This window comes from Tiliqua scincoides, chromosome 3 (assembly GCF_035046505.1).
Source record: "Tiliqua scincoides isolate rTilSci1 chromosome 3, rTilSci1.hap2, whole genome shotgun sequence".
NCBI lineage: Eukaryota > Metazoa > Chordata > Lepidosauria > Squamata > Scincidae > Tiliqua > Tiliqua scincoides.
Genome location: NC_089823.1, coordinates 154,384,644 through 154,402,529, shown reverse-complemented (window position 1 = coordinate 154,402,529; position 17,886 = coordinate 154,384,644). Strand labels below are relative to the sequence as shown.

Below are 17,886 nucleotides of genomic sequence, written 5' to 3'. Positions count from 1 at the left end.
TCGTTGCTCATAAACACCTTCCCCAAAGCGGTTTCTCTTCTAAACAAAAACAGAACAACAGGTTGGGGTTCTGTTATGCATTTCTGCATTAAATTTGTAGTGATCCCCTTAAACATTGACCCTGACAAGGCCCAACCCCCCCCCCCCCCCAGCCAATGAAGCAGCACCAAAAAAGCACGCACTGCATCCAGCCCTGGTGGGACCGAACTGGGAGGAAAGGGAATGTATCTCCCTTACTTCCCCATAAGCCTCCCACTCGCCAATGGGTCTCCTCAGACCGGTCGGTGCCTGCACTTTAGGTGGTGCACATCTGAGGAGAGGAAAGGGATGGGGAGCTTCAAAATCAAAGGACTAGGATCTGGTGCATGTCACTGCTGCCAGATCCAACCCCTCCCTGCCCATCCCCACCACTACCTCACCTGGTCTGGCAGGTGCAGCAGAGAGCACCAGTGGAGCTATGGCGCTGCCACCCCTTGCAGCAGCACTCACACAATGGCCATAGACGGAGAGCTACACACTCCATTGGTAGCCATTTTAGGAGAGTGGAAGTTACTTCTGTTGTTGTAATAGGCTCCAAGTGACAGCCCAATCCTGCGTACTTTTGTGCCTTTCATCAGTTTGTCTCTGTCTTTGACCTCTGAAGAAGAGGTCATTGTCCTTCACTGAAGGCAGTAACATTCATGCACAAAAGAATGCCAGACTGCTAAGACAATACATTTGACTAACCAAGATATTATATAAAAATATTATTACTAATAAAAGTAATGATAATTGTTTCTAGTTCTTTTTTCATCGACTGGCATCTCCAGGAACCGCAATATCAATTAAACATATAGCTGATTAATATTGTAACTCCTGGAGATGCCAGAAACGATGAAAAAGAAGTACAAAAAAATGGCAAAATACCAAGACCTGGCCATCGAAATCACAGGACTGGATAAAACATTGCAAAGTGGTCCCCATTGTCATCAGGGCATTTGGAACCATCTCAAAAAGTTTTGCAAATTACTTTAAACAACGGCCGCTTACTGAAATGACACCATCAGATCTGCAAAAAACAATCCTTTTAGGAACATCTTACATACCACATCAATACTAGTTGATACTTAGGCTGAGACTTCTATCAATTGCTCTACACCAGATAACAACTGTGTTTCATGTAGTTTGGGATAATGATGATGATTACAGTGATGATGAAATTTATATTCTGCCAAAGGCAAATGCCCAAGGTGGCTTACAAAAATGGTTGGCAACCTTCAGTCTCGAAAGTCTATGGTATAAGCCTACAGCACCCAGTATTCCCAGGCAGTCTCCCATCCAAGTACTAACCAGGCCTGACCCTGCTTAGCTTCCAAGATCAGACGAGATTGGGCATGTGCAGGGTAACAGTTGCTGTCAAGTTTCACAAAAAAAATAACAATAATGCTTACAATAAAAACAATAAATACTGTACAACAATAGAAAACAATTTGCAAAAACGGTTGGGGGTGAGTAAAAAAGGGAGGGTTTAGGTGGAGAAAGGTATTTGCCAGGAGATCCTTCTCAGCCCTTTGCAAACAGTTACATTTCCTCCAGCTAACAATAGCAGAATGACAGACAGGCTTGTCTAAGGCCATTGGACTGCTGCAAAAAAGAATCAATATGAAGGAATTTTGAATGGCACAATTAAAATGCATCAGCACCTTAAGGTTACAAACTGCGTAATAATAACTAGCAGTGAGAATTTTGCCATACAAAAGGCAGCAAGTTTAGGTTTTTTACCCTGTGCATATCAGGCCTCAGTGATTCTTGCCTGTGCACTTCTGAAACCCTTGGGAGAGCCAGCATCTGCACTATGCCAAGATTGCAACCATTATCCGATAGGCAGGCTTTTACAGGAACTGAGCAGCACCAATGGGCTTTGGAAACCTTGTTTCTGGTGTGTGGCAATGTTTTAATAGCAGTCACTGACTCAAGGTTTTGCACCTAGCAAGTCTGCACTCCATCTCAAAACAGTTAGAAATGACAGAATTGCACCATTTTCTCCTCCCACCCAGCACACCCATTATTGTGCTTGACAGGGCTTTTTTTCTAATGGAACGCGGGGGGACGGAGTTCCAGCACCTTTTTGCAGCGGCCCCTCCCCTTTGGAGGCATTCCAGGAGGGGGGGAGCAAAATAGAGGCATTCGCTGGGTGGGTGCTGGGGGGTGCAGGGTGGGCGGGTGCCTGGCCCCTGCCTGACCACACAATGACCCCCTCCTGCCCCCATTTCCAAGCTCTCGCCTGAGCCCAGCCCGCCTCCCCTCCCCCTGCGCTCTGATTCCCAGAACAGCTTCCAAGCCGGTGAAGGGCACGGGGAACATGTGCTGATGCCGAGGAGGACAGACAGCCAGCCAGGGAGACGGGCTGCCGCACCCACGGAGTGCCTAGGTACTGGCTTGGCGGAGGAGGAGGGGAAGGAAACTGGCTGGTGCAGCCCCGTGCCAATCTGCAGCACGAGCCTAGGCATGTCTACTCAGAAGTATGTCCCATTGTGCTCAATGGGGCTTGCTCCTGGGAAAGGGTGCATAGCCTTGCAGCCTGAGAGCCCAAGCATGTCTACTCAGAAGTAAGTTCCACTGTGTTCAGTGGGGCTTACTCCTGGGAAAGTGTCATAGCCTTGCAGCCTGAGTAGACAGGCAGAGGAGGGGCTCTGAGGCTGCAGTCCCCTCCACACTTTCCTGGGAGGAAGCCCCATTGGCTCTAATGGGACTGACTTCTGAGTAGACAGGCACAGGATTGGGCCTTGAGGCTGCCACCTATCCACAGTAAGCCCCATTCACTATAATGGAACTTACTTCTGAGTAGACAGGCACAGGATTGGACTCTAAGGCTGCCATCCTATCCACAGTAAGCCCCATTCACTAAAGTGGACTTCTGAGTAGACATGCATAGGATTGGGCTCTTAGGCTGCAATCCTAGGCACTGGGAGTAACCTCCATTGACTAGAACAAGACTTACTTCAGAGTAGACATACCTAGGATTGGGCTCTTAATCCTGGCAGAGATATATATCTGCACCCGTTTTCACATGCTAAGGGCAGGTGAAAAGGGATTCTACGTTTGTACAACGTGCTGTCCAGCCTTGCCAGAGATCCTCCTCATCCTTCCCCCACAAGCATGCCCTCCGCCAGCCAGCGTTTGCAGCTCCTCTCCAGCAATGCACAGCAGCTGCTCAGGGCAGCAGAGAACATACAATTGCATGCCAAGCGCCTTCCCAAAGACACAGAGTATTCTGATACCTGAATTAAACCATATTTAATCGCTTGTTTGCAAATGTAGCTGTTTCTGTGTGCACCTAAGGACCCCTCTTGTGTAAGAATTCTTTTTTTGTTCTTACTCCCACAGTTGCTTAGAGTAATTTTACTACATGGAACTCATGTAAGCCATTTTTCAGAATCCATTCACTGCTTCCTCTCCTCGAAGTAGTGCCACACTACATACTACACGCTATAAGTGCACCTGTACAGTATTTTTCCCCATGTGTAGAAAAAATAGCTAGGGGGAAGGGGATGTGGAGACTGACAGCCCAATTCTATGCATGTCTACTCAGAAGTAAGTTCATCTTTAGGGGGGAAGCACATAAAAAATATTTTAGTTCTCCAATAAAAAACAGTTTATAAATAAATAAATAAAAGATTAACGAGTTGTGAGTTCCTGCACCTTTTTATTTACAAAAAAAGCACTGGTGCTTGAACATCCAGCCTGAAAAAAATGTTCGCTGTTTGAAGACAGCTCACTGTTAGGAGACATTTTAGTTGGTTCAAAGAAAGGTATGGCCATACTGCGACTTTTGGACTGACTCATAACCATTCTGAATGCAAAACAAGTTGCAAAAGTACTGGAAAAGATATCAGACTTCTACGTGTAGCTGTATACTTGGAGTGGCAGAAATTATTTTTTGACAACCAAAGAGCCATGAGTCATGCACATTCAGGTGTCACTTGGCCTGATCCACACAGCAGATACAGGTACATCTGAGCTGTGCATGCATCCTGCAGTCCACAGATTAGGAAAGTGGTCTTGCTTCTTCCATGGCCATATCTTTCAATTCCCTTAACCTTTTGCTTAACTTTTTAAACATCTTTTCTTTGTAATCTGTATGTTCCCTTGTTATAGCAGTGCAGCAATTTTCTCTTTAAAAAGAGACCAGTATACCACCACCACAAGTGTCCCCCGTCCTCCCTCAGCCACAGTTCCTCTCATTTAATGGGGATGGAATATAAAGTTAAAAGTGCTGAATTCTTGCAACTGTTAATGGAAAACTAAAGTAACAATGCAGAGTTTAAAAAAAAATCTGAAATCATAGAACAACACAAGTATGTCCTGCCACAGCCTTTTGCATCTCCCTATCTTAATACCAACCTCCAGCACACAATAAATTGTATGGGGTTTACAGAAATCTGTTCTCTCTCTCCCCCCCCCCCCCCAAGGTCTGCTGTTGTTTATTCCCAACTAGCACATCCAAAGGTGGTAGTGGGGTAAGAGGCTACAGTGGATCCTCACTGCTTTAGTGGTTGCTGGGCAGAGGTGTGGGTCCTTGTGTGAGGTGCACCCCTGCACACAACCCAACTATGGAGCCATCTGTTGCTTCCATCACTTCCTCCTACCACTCCTGCTACTCTTTCCAAAAAGCAAAGAGGACTGGAAGAGTGGGAAGAGTGGCAGTCGCCTAGAGCTTCTTCCAGAAGATGCTCTAGGAAATTTTTGCACTCTTCCTCACACTTCTCCTGCTCCTCTCTGCCATTTTCAAAGGGCAGCAAGAGCAGGAGATGATAGAGACAGAACAAAGCCAGGATAGGTAGGTACTGCAGAAGCCAGGAGAAGTGACTAACAAAGGAAGCAGGTGGAGGTGCGCAGAGATCAGTCATCCACTTCCCACCGATCCATAGCCAGAGGTGCTCACTTCACCTGGCCCACCCCTGGTATCACTGAGGCTGGTCAGTCCATGTCAGGCTGTTTGGGTTTTTTTGTTTCATTTTCAACCTTAATTATTCCACCCACCCCAGCAGGGCACCAGGATGCAGGTCTCTTGCAGTCTTGTGTGCTCCCTGAGGCATTTGGTGTGCCTCTGTGAGATGCAGGAAGCTGGACTAGATGGGCCTATGGCCTGATCCAGTGGGGCTGTTCTTATGAATTCCTGCGGGTTCTTATGAATTCCAGGGTGGCTGCGGTGCTTACTTGAAGGACCTCTGCGTCACGGACGTTTGGGGGTGACGGAATAATATTGCTCTCACACTGATTTAAATGTGAAAGACTGACTCCCTTGGGTGTTCTTCAGGCTACTTCAGGCCCCGCCACCAAGTGCTCTCACAGCAAAAACACAATCAAAGTGAGTGTGTGTGGCAGCTGGACACAAAGCAGTCTAAAGATCAGCGAAAGGTGGTGTGGGGACGCGCTCTGTCTGGGGACATCACCGGGGGCAACCCTCCCCAATTCCCCCTTGTGACACCACTGATTCCCCCATAGTTAGGAAATTCCCTCTCTCTATAGGAACACATACTGTTTCAAACTGAAAAGCACTGAAGCAGCTGTTTACTATTTACTATTCAAAATACTAATAACAAAAATAAAGACTGATTTTGTTGCAGCACTTGTGCTCCAAAAACTCAATTTTTTTAAAAATGTCCTCTTATGGGGCCCAATTAAGAGCTGCAGATCAAAGTACTAAGAAAGAATGCAAATTCTTTTGGCATTCTCTGTTTTTTCCTTTTCATGGAGAAAACAAGGGCAGATGGATTCCTGCAGGGGGCGGCTCTTGAGGGCAACGATGGCAACTTGTACAAACTTCAAAGATGTTGACACAGACTGTAGCTAATCGATGCCAGGCAAAAACATTACAGTGAACAGGGAGATGTTCAACAAACGGAGACGCAGTTTCTACCAGGGTGCTTTTGCAAGGGGCATGAAAAACATTTTTTCCTACCTCTAACATAAACTTTTCTTGAACTTGTGAATATGCCCAACACAAGACACATGTCAACAGTAGTTCTTAACACTACTGGGGCATGCAGACAGAATGATCCGTTGGATTATGGCTCCCAGAGCCACACAATTCTACTGGAGCTGCTGGACAAAGTGATGAGGTTAGATCTTGTGAGATGGGGCAGGAATCATGTACAGCTGAGCATAGCATCTCAAATGTCTGCCTCGAACCTACCATCAAGGGTATCTCAAATTTTGACCCACTTGTATTTGCATGGTAGACTTGGCCTCCCATGCTGAGGAGGGTGAGTCGAGTTGTCACGCCCTGCCTCTGCATTCTTCCTGTCTCCCTTGTCATTTTGCAGCTTCCCCTGCCGTGGACTCTAGCCTTTAAAACCTATTGCCTTCATGTTTGGACACTCATTTTCTACAATAATAAGGTCAAGAAGCTTATTTTAAATGAGTTTCAGCTTTCTGTTACCAATTTGCAAGTCACAGAACAATGTCATGCAGCTTGTATTCTGCCTCCAGTTCTTGTGAAGAGTACCTCCTTAATTCAGTGTTGGCTCTTTCCATGGTAAAATCAAGACTTTTATAGCATGCTTTTTTCTTTCAGATTTCTTGGGTAGTATTTCTAGTCTTAAATAATCTCTCTGGCTCCATTATTACATTTTGGAATGCAGGAATGTAGGACAATGCTCTGTCAAGAACAAGTCCAAAATAGCTGAACACTGTAATGGAATCTTCTGGGATTGAAATAGAGCTACAGAAACAACTAACCTTGAGGTGATCTCCTGTGCTAGATGATTTATGAGTTTTACTTGGGGGGGGAGGGGGTTATCTATATTAGTGCACTCTCTGATAAAAAAATCCAATGTGAAATTAATAAATTCTATTCTATTCTGCACTGGGTGACCAGATGTCCTCTTTTTCCAGGATATATCCTTTTTTCAGCCTCATGTCCTGGAAAGGAATTTAAATGTCCTCCTTTTCCCAGTGAGGGAGCCCCTGCAGGCAGCACATAGCCTTCCCGCAGTTAAAAAATTATATGTAATGTAGTCTTAAATTTAATAATTGGTGTTGAAATTAACCACATGAGATCAATATATGAGTGTTTTTTGCTTTTATTTTGTAATGTCCTAAATTTTTCTTGATGCCCTACATTTTGGGATGGCCCATCCTCTTTTGCGGCTATGACATCTGGTCACCCTGATTCTACAAGCAGAATTAGATACGCTCCCTGTTCCCTAAGATTATGGTCGGGCCATGCTACTTTGCAACTCTAGCAAAATGTGTGCAGCAGAGCCACAACAGACTAGCATTTGGATGTGAAAGAAAGATGAACTCATTATGCATAACAAACGAAACTAATTTTCTTGTTTGCCATGTAGACATACCCAACGCATATTTTTTCACAGGCAACAATAGACTAATTTACTAGAAGTAATTACCACATTTGGAAATGCCCTTTCTTTCATCACGATAGGTAATTGCTACTGTTCACAAAAACTCTTGAAGGATATGGTCACATAAACACTCCTGGCAAGAATTAGTAACTCTGCTGGGACAAAAACTATAAACATTTTGCAAGTATTTTGCCTTCAAAGAGAGAAGGGCATCCCAAAAAACACTGAGCGGCATTTTTTTCCTCTTAGGACAAGCAATTCTAAGCACACCTGGACCTAAATTGCACTGAATGCACTAGGAATTGCTTCTGAGTAAACCTACACAGGATCAGGCTGTAAATCTGCTCCAATGGCCAAACTGTACTTTCCAGGCTAACTACCATTTGGGGGAAAACACCGTTTGGATATACCAGCAAACTGGTTTGCCTCAAACCAGAAAATTTAGGAGGGAATCAGAGTGTTTTAAAACTGCACTTTTCCCTGGAGCTGAAAGTGGTGATCACGCTCTCTGACTGCTCACCGGCCACCCCCTTGCTTTACCACCCTTCCGGTTGCTCCCTCCCAAAGTCGATGGCCGCTTTAGCTTTTGGCTTTTTTTTTTTTTAACCATGGGGGTGTGCTGTCACACCTGAAAGTGAAATTATGGGGGTAACATTTCAAACTTTGTGCCAGACTCCAGAGTGACTAGCCATGCCACTTTTTTCATGACTCCTCTGAAAAAGATTTTTTTTTTAAAGCTGAATTGAGCAAAGCAAAATATTACTTTGAAATGTCCACCCTTTTAAAAGTTGCTTATAATTGGAGATGATTTGTTGACATTTCTTTGATGGGAGCTAATAGCTAAGGCAGTGATTTTCAACCTTTTTCATTTCACAGCACACCGACAAGGTACTAAAATTGTCAAGGCACACCATCAGTTTTCTGACAATTGACAAGACACACCATGCCGTTGGTGGGGGGGCTCACATCCCCAATGGCCCTACTAATAAATGACCCTCCCCCAAATTCCTGCAGCACACCTGCAGACCATTCATGGCACACTAGTGTGCCATGAAACAGTGATTGAAAATTGCTGAGTTAAGGGATGATTTCTCCACAGGGAATTCATCTGATGATGTGGGCCATCTGAGACCAGCACTGTGCAAGAACTCGTATGTGGATATTTGTGTGATGAAGCATGAGAGATGCAGCTCGGGAGGCAGACCTTACAGACAGAAAGATAAAATTGACAGTTTTTAGTGGGATTAGTTAAAACTGGAGGTGCAGCCTTGAAGGAATTGCACAAAGCTATCTGAGGAACTGCTGCTGGTTTCAAAACTCTGCTTGCTTCCAACAGACTCTGCTTACTGAGTTGCAAATTAACCAAATATTACAAAGATGTGGTAAGGCTTGTCATTCTTCGAGGGACTTATGGCTCATCCTAGATCTATTTTTTGTAAGGAACTCTTATAATATGCAATACTTTCTGCCCCTATCAAGAGCGGATGCTCAAAACATATTGGGATGGTTATTTGATTTTACTTCTTTTTCTGCTTCTTTATTAATAGTGAGTTGTATGTAAAGAAAGTTAGTCATAACTAAGCGACATTGAAATCAGTGAAACATGTCACCGCAACTAACTTAAATCCCATTAATTTTAATGGAACATAAACTGCTATCCTATACACACTGAGGTCCACTACACTCAATGGAACTAACTTCTGAGTAAACACACACAGGATTGTGCAGCTAACCTGACAACTTTTGGGGTGATGCAACTCAACTCAGAATCTTGGAGGACTCCGAAGAAATTCAGGCTTAATTTTTTGAGAATATATAAGCACTATTAACAGATGATATTTCACATTTTACCTTATGCCTTTTTCTCCTGCTTGTGGGTTTTCTGAAGGCAGCTGGTGGGCAATTATTGGTAACAGAATGCTGGATTAGATGGGACTTTTGTCTGATCCAGAATGAGTTTTCTTATACAGGTGTGTGTGTCGCTTAACTACCTTTCAAACAACAACTGACTGCATATATGACAGAGGTTGGCTCTCTGCATCTTCCCCTCTATCTGCACACACCTGGCAAGAGGCTAGTTCAGCAGTTCCACTTCAGTTATGTTCAAAGATTGCACTTTGCAAGGAAATCCAGGCAAGCACAAGTTCAGCAGTTGCAAGTAAAGAAACTCATAGGATGCTCTGCTCCCCTGGTGATAACTATTTCATGGGCCTCCTTGCCTTTTTTTAACCTGCCTACTGCTAAGGCTGTGGTTGATCTTGCTCTTTGCCTACTTTTACACTAAACAACGGATTTGCTTAACAATGGGGATCTGAGAATGTATCCCTGTCATTAAGTGATGCACACCTGTATTTTTATCTAGGTTGATAATAGCAAAATGTTTTGCCATCTACTACCTGTTCTGTGGTGACTTCTGCACCACTCCTAATTATCTGTCCCATCAGAAGTACCTACATGTCCAGGTTCATGTGGATCTACCCCCACAGGGGCCAGTCGTGACATCCCAAGATGCCACAACCCATCTTGAGAAGTGGTGGTGGGCTGGCCAGAGCCGTGCTGCCAAACAGGACATAGTGGCCATGTTAGGTGCAGTGACACACCAGGAAATGAGGGTGGTGGGTAGGGCTTGATGGGGCAGGGAAAATTGGCACAGCTAATGGTGGAGCTCAAAAGCAGGTTGGCAACCAGTAATGAGAGCAGAGAGTCCTGGCAAGGAGGAAGCCCACACTTGTGCTGCACCAGATTGGGTTGCAGAATGTAGCCCAAGGAAGCAGATCCAGGTGGCAGGGGGGCTCCTGGGCAACTGACTAAGCCTTCCCCTAGGCCAGCCATTTTCAACCACTGTGCCGTGGCACACTGGTATGCTGCGAGTGGTCCACAGGTTTGCCACAGGAATTTGGGGGAAGGTCATTTATTAATAGGGCCTATGGGAGAAGTGAGCCCCCACTGGCAGCATGGTGTGCCTTGTCAATTGTCAAAAACCTGGTGGTGTGCCTTGACCATTTTAGTGCTTTGTCAGTGTGCCGTGAGATGAAAAAGGTTGAAAATCAATGCCCTAGACCAGGGGTGCCCAAACCCCGGCCCTGGGGCCACATGCGGCCCACGAGGCCTCTCAGTGTGGCCCTCAAGGAGCCCCCAGTCTCCATTGAGCCTCTGGCCCTCCAGAGATTTGTTGCAACCCACACTGGCCCGACACAACTGCTCTCAGTGTGAAGGCAATTGTTTGACCTCTTTGCGTGAGCTATGGGATGAGGGCTTCCTCCACTGCTTGCTGTTTCATGTCTGTCATGCAGTAGTGGCTGCAAAGGAAAGGCCAGCCTTGCTTTGTGCAAAGCCTTTTATAGGGCTTGAGCTATTGCAAGACCTTCATTCATTCATATAAGTTCATCTTTAATATATTCATTTATGTAAACTTATATAAATTTATTCAAATTTAAAATGTAAATTAATTCTTTTTTCCCAGTCCCCGACAGTGTCAGAGAGATGATGTGGCCCTCCTACGAAAAACTTTGGACACCCCTGCCCTAGACTATGAGACCCTGCTGCAGTCCCCCACCCAATCCTCTTTGTTTCTTTGCCGTACACATCAGACAGTCCTCTGCCAGAGTTCCCAGCACTCAGGCCGTGGCTACCTTGGTCCACCTGCAGCTGCTTCCAGGAGGGAGCAGGAGTTAGCCCCCTTCCCCTTTACATTAAGAGTTAACAGTCTCATTTATTAAAAAAAAAAAGAATCAGAATAACATTGACTCAATATGAGCACGCCAAACTATCTTAAAGAAGCATTACTGTGGGTTGCTATATTGACCAACATAGTTCGTGATCAGCCAGCAAACCAGAATAAAAAAAAAAAAATCCTTATTTGAAGCATATTTGAAAACCATGGTTTAGGCTACCTATGGTTTGGTGTAATGTCTGAACTACAGTTCTGGAAACCGCTCTATCTTGAGAGGCTCCTGCATTATGGAGACAAGAGTGAATTGTAAATGCTTGAACTCGGCTGCTGAGAAGACGGAAAATGTCAGCACAAGCTTCTTACTGCTATTTTCCTATGTTACATTTGGAAATTCAAACCATGGTTTGAGTTCTGAACTATGTTAGTGCAAATAATGGTTTGGTATGAATCACCTGCAGAATCACCTGCAGCTTAAAAACCCAAGCCTGTTCAGGTCCACACTCAGGAAAAATGCAATATTTTCACAGCAACCAATTTTGACTTTTTAAAAAACTTGTTTATTAAAAAGAAAAACCTACTTTGGATTGCACAAGCTGATATGAAAACTGCCCAATATAATTAGTGGTTTGGCCGATTGGAAGCATCTAGACACCACAGTCTCCCAACGGATTAACTGCAATCAAAACAATGCCTGGGAGCCCAACACTACCTAAACTAATTAGATTTTGGATTAACTATAACTTCATAGCGAGACTGGCTGAGAACTGCACTGACATCACAACCCTATGTTACTCAAAAGTATGGCCCAGTGTGTTCATGACCTCCCAGGGCAGGAGGTCTGGTCTAGAGGGTTGAGCCTCCGTTTGCCTGAAGATAACATCCGAAGGTCGCCAGTTCGAGGCCACCGGCACTGTGAATGGCGAGACCTTGAAGCAGCTGGCAAGCTGAGCTGAGTTATTCCACCTGCTCTTGGAGAGATGAAGGAGCTGCTTGTCAGCCTGTGTGGGAGGAATCTGGAGGCCAGAAAGTGATAACAGACCATTAAAGATCCATCTGAAATGTTGTGCGGTTCTTGAAAGATAGAACCTTTCTTCAATTGTAAAAATCCCTATAGGGATTTAGAACAGCCTGCCTATGTAAACCGCCTTGAATTAAAGTCTAAGGAGAAATCCGACGACCAAGAAAGGTGGTATATAAATGCCTGTATTATTATTATTATTATTATTATTATTATTATTATTATTATTCATTCTGGCTTATTCCCAGCTGAGTGGGCAGAGCCATGTCTTTTTCATTCATTGTAAAGCACCATTGACAGAGATGGTGCTGCATAAGTAATAACGAGACTGTACCTTAATGTCCTATACAGAAAAGCAAACAAATTCCTTTTCTCCTGTGGTGCCCTGGTGATGACCATAACCAGTGGTGTCACTAGAGGGGTGCAGGGGGTGTGAACTGCACTGGGTGACACCTTCAGGGAGGGGTGACACCAAAATGACTGTCTATAAAAACTATTTGCAGTGCTTCAGGGCTCAACCAAATCACAGCTTCTCAGCCACCCGAAAACATGAAGAAAGTACCGTGAAGGCCAAGAACAGTGGATGGGAACAGGGCTTATCGCATCCCGAGTTCCACAAGGTACATCGCAGACTAATAACCCTTCCTCACTTCAAAGGGTGCCTGCACACTGCGGAGGTGGGGCCAGGGTAGAAACAGGAAGCAGGGCCTGGGTGGCATAATAAGTTACTGCACTGGATGACACCAATCCTAGTGACACCACTGACTGTATCTTATGAAACATGAACAGGGCCAACTGAGACATGACATGTGCACATGATGTAACCTCGTGTGCTGCTGCTGAAAAGCCTTTAGGAGCCCTATGAACACTTGAAGATGCTGTACATTGAATCAGACTATTGGTCCCTCTCGCCCAGTATATACAGACCGGCAATTCTTTTCCATAGTCCTGAGAAATCTGAACTGGAGACCAGGGACTAGACCTGAAACCTTCTGCATAGAAACCAACTGCTTTACTACAGAACAACAGCCCCTTCAGTCCCAATTTAACTCCCTATTTAAAGATTTTTTTACCAAAAAGCGGAGTTTGATCCTCAGCCCATGCAGATATTACACTGCTATGCAAGGGTTTCATACATATGGACTAGTGCAAGGTATAGGTAACTTTTACATATGACACTGCTTGCATGGAGTTCTTACACAAGCAAATAATTTTTTTGGGTGGCATTGCCTACAATCAGCATCATGGCTAAATTAGACTTAATTAATACTAGGATCCACCCTAGTGATGAAGAAGAGAGATTAGAGACAGTCAACCCAATCCTGAGTGTCCGGCATGCAGGGCTGTCGCAGTGCCAAAATAGCTACCGTGGCATGCTGAGTGCAACTGGGCAGCCAGCAGCAGCTCCTTGAGAGAAGGGGACTGTATTACTCCAAAGACAATTTTTCATTTGCCATTCATGGCAATATAAAAACAGACAGTAAACCTGACCCCTCCCCTCATCCAACAACTAAGTTCTTCTGCATTGCTGTCTGAAGTATGTTGTTTGATCTTTATGACCACATAGCGACTGCTTATATTTCACTTAGGGCGCAATCCAAACTGCACCCACGGCCAGCACAAGTCACTTGTGCCTGGCTGGGAGGGTTGCAAACATGCTGTAAAGCACATTTGCACCTCTGTGTGAGTCAGCTGGGCCAGTGCAGGGGCACACACTGGCCCATGGAGGTCAGATCCAGCCTCCATGCTGAAGGATCTAGGTAGGTCCATGCTGGCCAAGCTCAGCTGGTGCGTGGGAATGGCAGGGAGGAGCCAGGGAGGTGACATGGAGGGTGGCATGGAGCAGGGGAGGGTGAGTGGTGGGTAGTGGGCGGGTCCATGGGCAGGTGGGTGGGGAGCTTCAGGCAACGCCAGCTCCATTTCTGCATAGCGCAGAGCGGCTCCAGGCTGCTCTGTTCTGCGCCACCTCTTCAGGTGGCACAGATCTGAGTAGATCCATTGGGGCTGCTGCAGTTCTCCTCAGAGTAAGGGGAACAGGTGGCACAGATCTGAGTAGATCCGTTTGGACTGCTGCAGCTCTCCTCGGAGTAAGGGGAATTTTTTCCCCTTGCCTTGGGCCAAGCCTCAGCCAGCCCTAAACTCATGCTGGATACAGCGCAGGTCGCCTGGCCTGCCTGTTCCAGTGCATGTTAGGATTGTGCTACTAATCTTAGAGGCAGAAATGAGCTCAAGTAAATTACAGATTCTCTCTCCCAACACACCTCACAGCATGGGCCAAAGATAGCCTTACAAAACATCTGTTACTTAGCAGCATTTTACTGGCAAATGAAATCCCAGTCAGTTTATCAGTTGTGATACAGAACACTGATTATCTTTGAAGAACAAGAGTTGTTAGGGTCTGTTTCTCCTAATAAACAAACAAGATCCTTCTACAAGAAATGTCTGAAGCAGGGAAAAGAAAACTGAAAGCATGTATTCATAATTAAGATAACCTTAGCCAGTACAAGTTCAGTGTGAGAAAGAGTGAGCCAAGAGCTGAAGGACCTTGGGGCAAAGGTGGCCCTCTGGGGAGCTGATGTAACCTTTCCTTGTGTATAGGAGTGCTCTGCTCTTTAGCACCATCTAATGCTCAATCTTTGTAACTGTTAACACACCTTACACTCTCACTCAACCTGCTGCTCCTCAACACCACTTGAAAAGGGAAGGCTTACTGTAGTAGTAGTAACTTTAAATTTATGCACCTTTGAGATATAAGCATAAATATATACAACAATTCCAACAGTCACACTCTACACACTCACCCACACATTCTATACAACATGCATCACAATATAAAAACAGTATAACAGACCATAATGCCCAGGAGTATGGTAACAGCTATATCGCCTTATTCAACGTAATGATGGCTATGGGATAAAGACTGTTCAGGAATCGTGTGGTGCTGCTCTAATAGTTCTGTATCATCTACCCGAAGGCCACAGTTCAAAGAACTTAGTCAGAATACTATGTGACTTCTGCAGACAGCGAGATGTATAGATGTCCTCCAAGGCTGGTAGATGAAGGCTGATGATGTGCTGCGCGATCTTAATCATTCTCTGCAGAGCTTTTTTATCCCCTGCAGAGCGATTTCCGTACCACACCAAGATATCATAGGTTAGGACACTCTCAATGGTGCAACGATAGTAAGACACAAGCAGCTGCTGTGACAAATTTAACCTCCCAAGCTTCCTCAGAAAATATAACCACTTTTGTGCCTTTTTTATCAACATGCTGGTATTAACAGTCCATCACCTCTGTGATGTAAATGCCTAGGAATTTGAAACTAGCAACCCTCTCCACCTCCTCACCATTTATGTATAATGGTGCGTGTACATCCCTCTTTTTCCAGAAGTCAATTATAAGTTCTTTAGTTTTTCTGATGTTGAGAGATTATTTTCTTTGCACCACAATAACAACTCCTGTACCTCCTTCCTATAAGCAGACTCATCATTCCCGCTAACAAGCCCCACCACTGTAGTATCGTCTGCAAATTTTATAATTTCATTGGTGTTATGTAATGGGGTGCAATCATGTGTATGCAGGGAATAGAGGAAGGGGCTCATCACACAGCCTTGGGGAGCCTTGGGAAGTGGCAGGAGCGTTCACTCACTCACTCACTCACTCACTCATTCAGGATAGAGGCTCGTTGTGGGCCGCAACTGGTCCCTGGGCCAGGGTCTGGAGACCCCTGATTTATACCATTTATACCCCACATCAGTTAAACAAACAAACAAAAATTATCCAGGGATAGCAGTTACAACCAGTAAAGGATGGCTTAATACAAAAAAGGTGCTGATGTTGGAGGAAAAAAAAATACTACCTGGAAGGAAAACCTTTGGCAAAATGAAAAGTTGCAGCCTCTTGTCCATTCAATCCATTTGCTTTAAGTATTCTAGTGCAATATACTTTTATCTCTGAGAGTGACAATTTTCATTAGATTGATAGAGTGGAAAGGCCTAGTTTTTACTGCATCTAGACAGTGCACTGCTTTAAAGACTGAAATCTACCGTGAAATGACAGCATTGTTCCAGAAAAATGGTTCACACTCAGCATAAATTTAGTGCTGCCTAGTACTAGACTAGTAGAATGCACAAGATGGTAAGAGATTATCTTGATTTGCCAAAATACTACTGTGTGATTTCCAAAGCTGTTTCCATCCCACACATCCAAGGAACTGCTATTTAAGAATGAAATCTATAATGTGTAGAAAACCTGACATTCTAAACATCTCATTCTCAGCTGTAGTATCCTCCATAGCTTCTCCCATTACTATCTTTTCCTGCCTTTAATGTCCACCTACACGCCTGACTCCAATTCTCCTCCTTCCTCTTTCCTTTCTGCACTAAATCAGTATCTGCAAAAATACATAAATTAAATCCTAAATTATTGGAAGCAACAATATATGAAATGGGCAGGTGCAAACACAACTGACCTGCCACCTATACTCTAGGCTCCAAATTACTATGTAGGGAGAACATGATCTTGCACAGATCTATGCACAAAGCTCAATTCACACTCAATGCTGTATACATATTGCAGTGGGTGAAATAATCCCCTTTACCCTATTATTATACAGTAGAACCTCCAAAGTAGACCACCTCTCTATTTTGACCATCTCCTTAAGTTGACCTAATTTTCACAGTATGGAGAGACACTGCATATACACTATGGGAGACCAACCTCTCTATATTGACCACCTCCATAAATTGTATCTTGACCACTTCGATCATTGCACAGAGTATTAATTTACCCTCCGTAAGTTGCCCACTGAACGCTATACTGTGGGCATGTGTTTTGTCTGGTTTGTCCCATCCTGGAAAAGCAAGAAGCCACGCGACAATCCCTCCCCTATGCCTGCTAGCGTGTGTGCAAAAGGGTTTTTATAGGTGGGCACACTGCACATAGCCGACAGACTTGCGCCGGCTGCCGACTGTATCTGGACACATACGAAGTTGTGAGGGACATGAGGTTCCTTGTGCATAGTGAAGCCACTGTCCTTTCACTTTGGTTCCCATCACAGGTGCATTACTTTACACTTATATTGAAACACAACTGCTATTTTGCTGCCTGTTCTCCCGGTTTGGAATGATTCTTCTGGAGCACTTCACAATCCCTTCTGGTCTTCACCACTCAGAAAAGTTTAGTGTCATCCACAAACTTGTCCACCTCCCTGCTTATCCGTTTCCAGGTCATTTATGAAGATGTTGAAAAGCACCAGTCCCAGGACAGATCGTTGAGGCACTCCACTTTCCACCTCTCTCCACTTTTTTTATCAATTGCCCATTGACACCCACTCTCTGTTTCCTGGTCCTCAACCAGTTCCCAATCCATAAGAGGACCTGTCCTCTTTTTCCCTGACTGTGGAGTTTTCTCAACAGTTTTTAGTAAGGGACCGTATCAAACACCTTCTCACATTTAGTGAATCTGAGGAGACCCAGTGGAGTCCAGGTAGCCAAAGTAAAAAAGTGTTTTTTGGGTTTTTTTAAGCTGTTGGGGCTATGTAACATGCTACATGCTATGGGCTGGCAAGGGATAGCATTGATCTGCCTGACTGCTATGAAACCAAGTATTTTTTTTTAACTTGCAAGTTTTTTTAAGCTTATGAATTTTCAGGGTTTTTTTAAAACACTGATTGTGGGCTGTTTATTCTCTGTCTCTTGGTATAGATACAGATGATATAAATAGGAAGCATTGTAAGAGGATCAATTCTCATTGATATTTGCAATAAAACTTTTTAAAAATCCAATCTAAATAATAACTTGGTCTTGCATTTGTTGTCCTGGGAGCTAAACATTATAATAATTAAA

The 17,886-nt window shown here is 44.4% G+C and overlaps 1 protein-coding gene and 1 pseudogene across 2 annotated transcripts in view; both read right to left on the bottom strand.

The window, feature by feature from the left end:
- Positions 1-17,886, bottom strand: part of LRRC20 (leucine rich repeat containing 20) — a 137,619-nt gene that overhangs the window by 11,647 nt on the left and 108,086 nt on the right. The window lies entirely within an intron of this gene.
- LOC136646296 (5S ribosomal RNA) lies at positions 1,281-1,397 on the bottom strand (annotated as a pseudogene).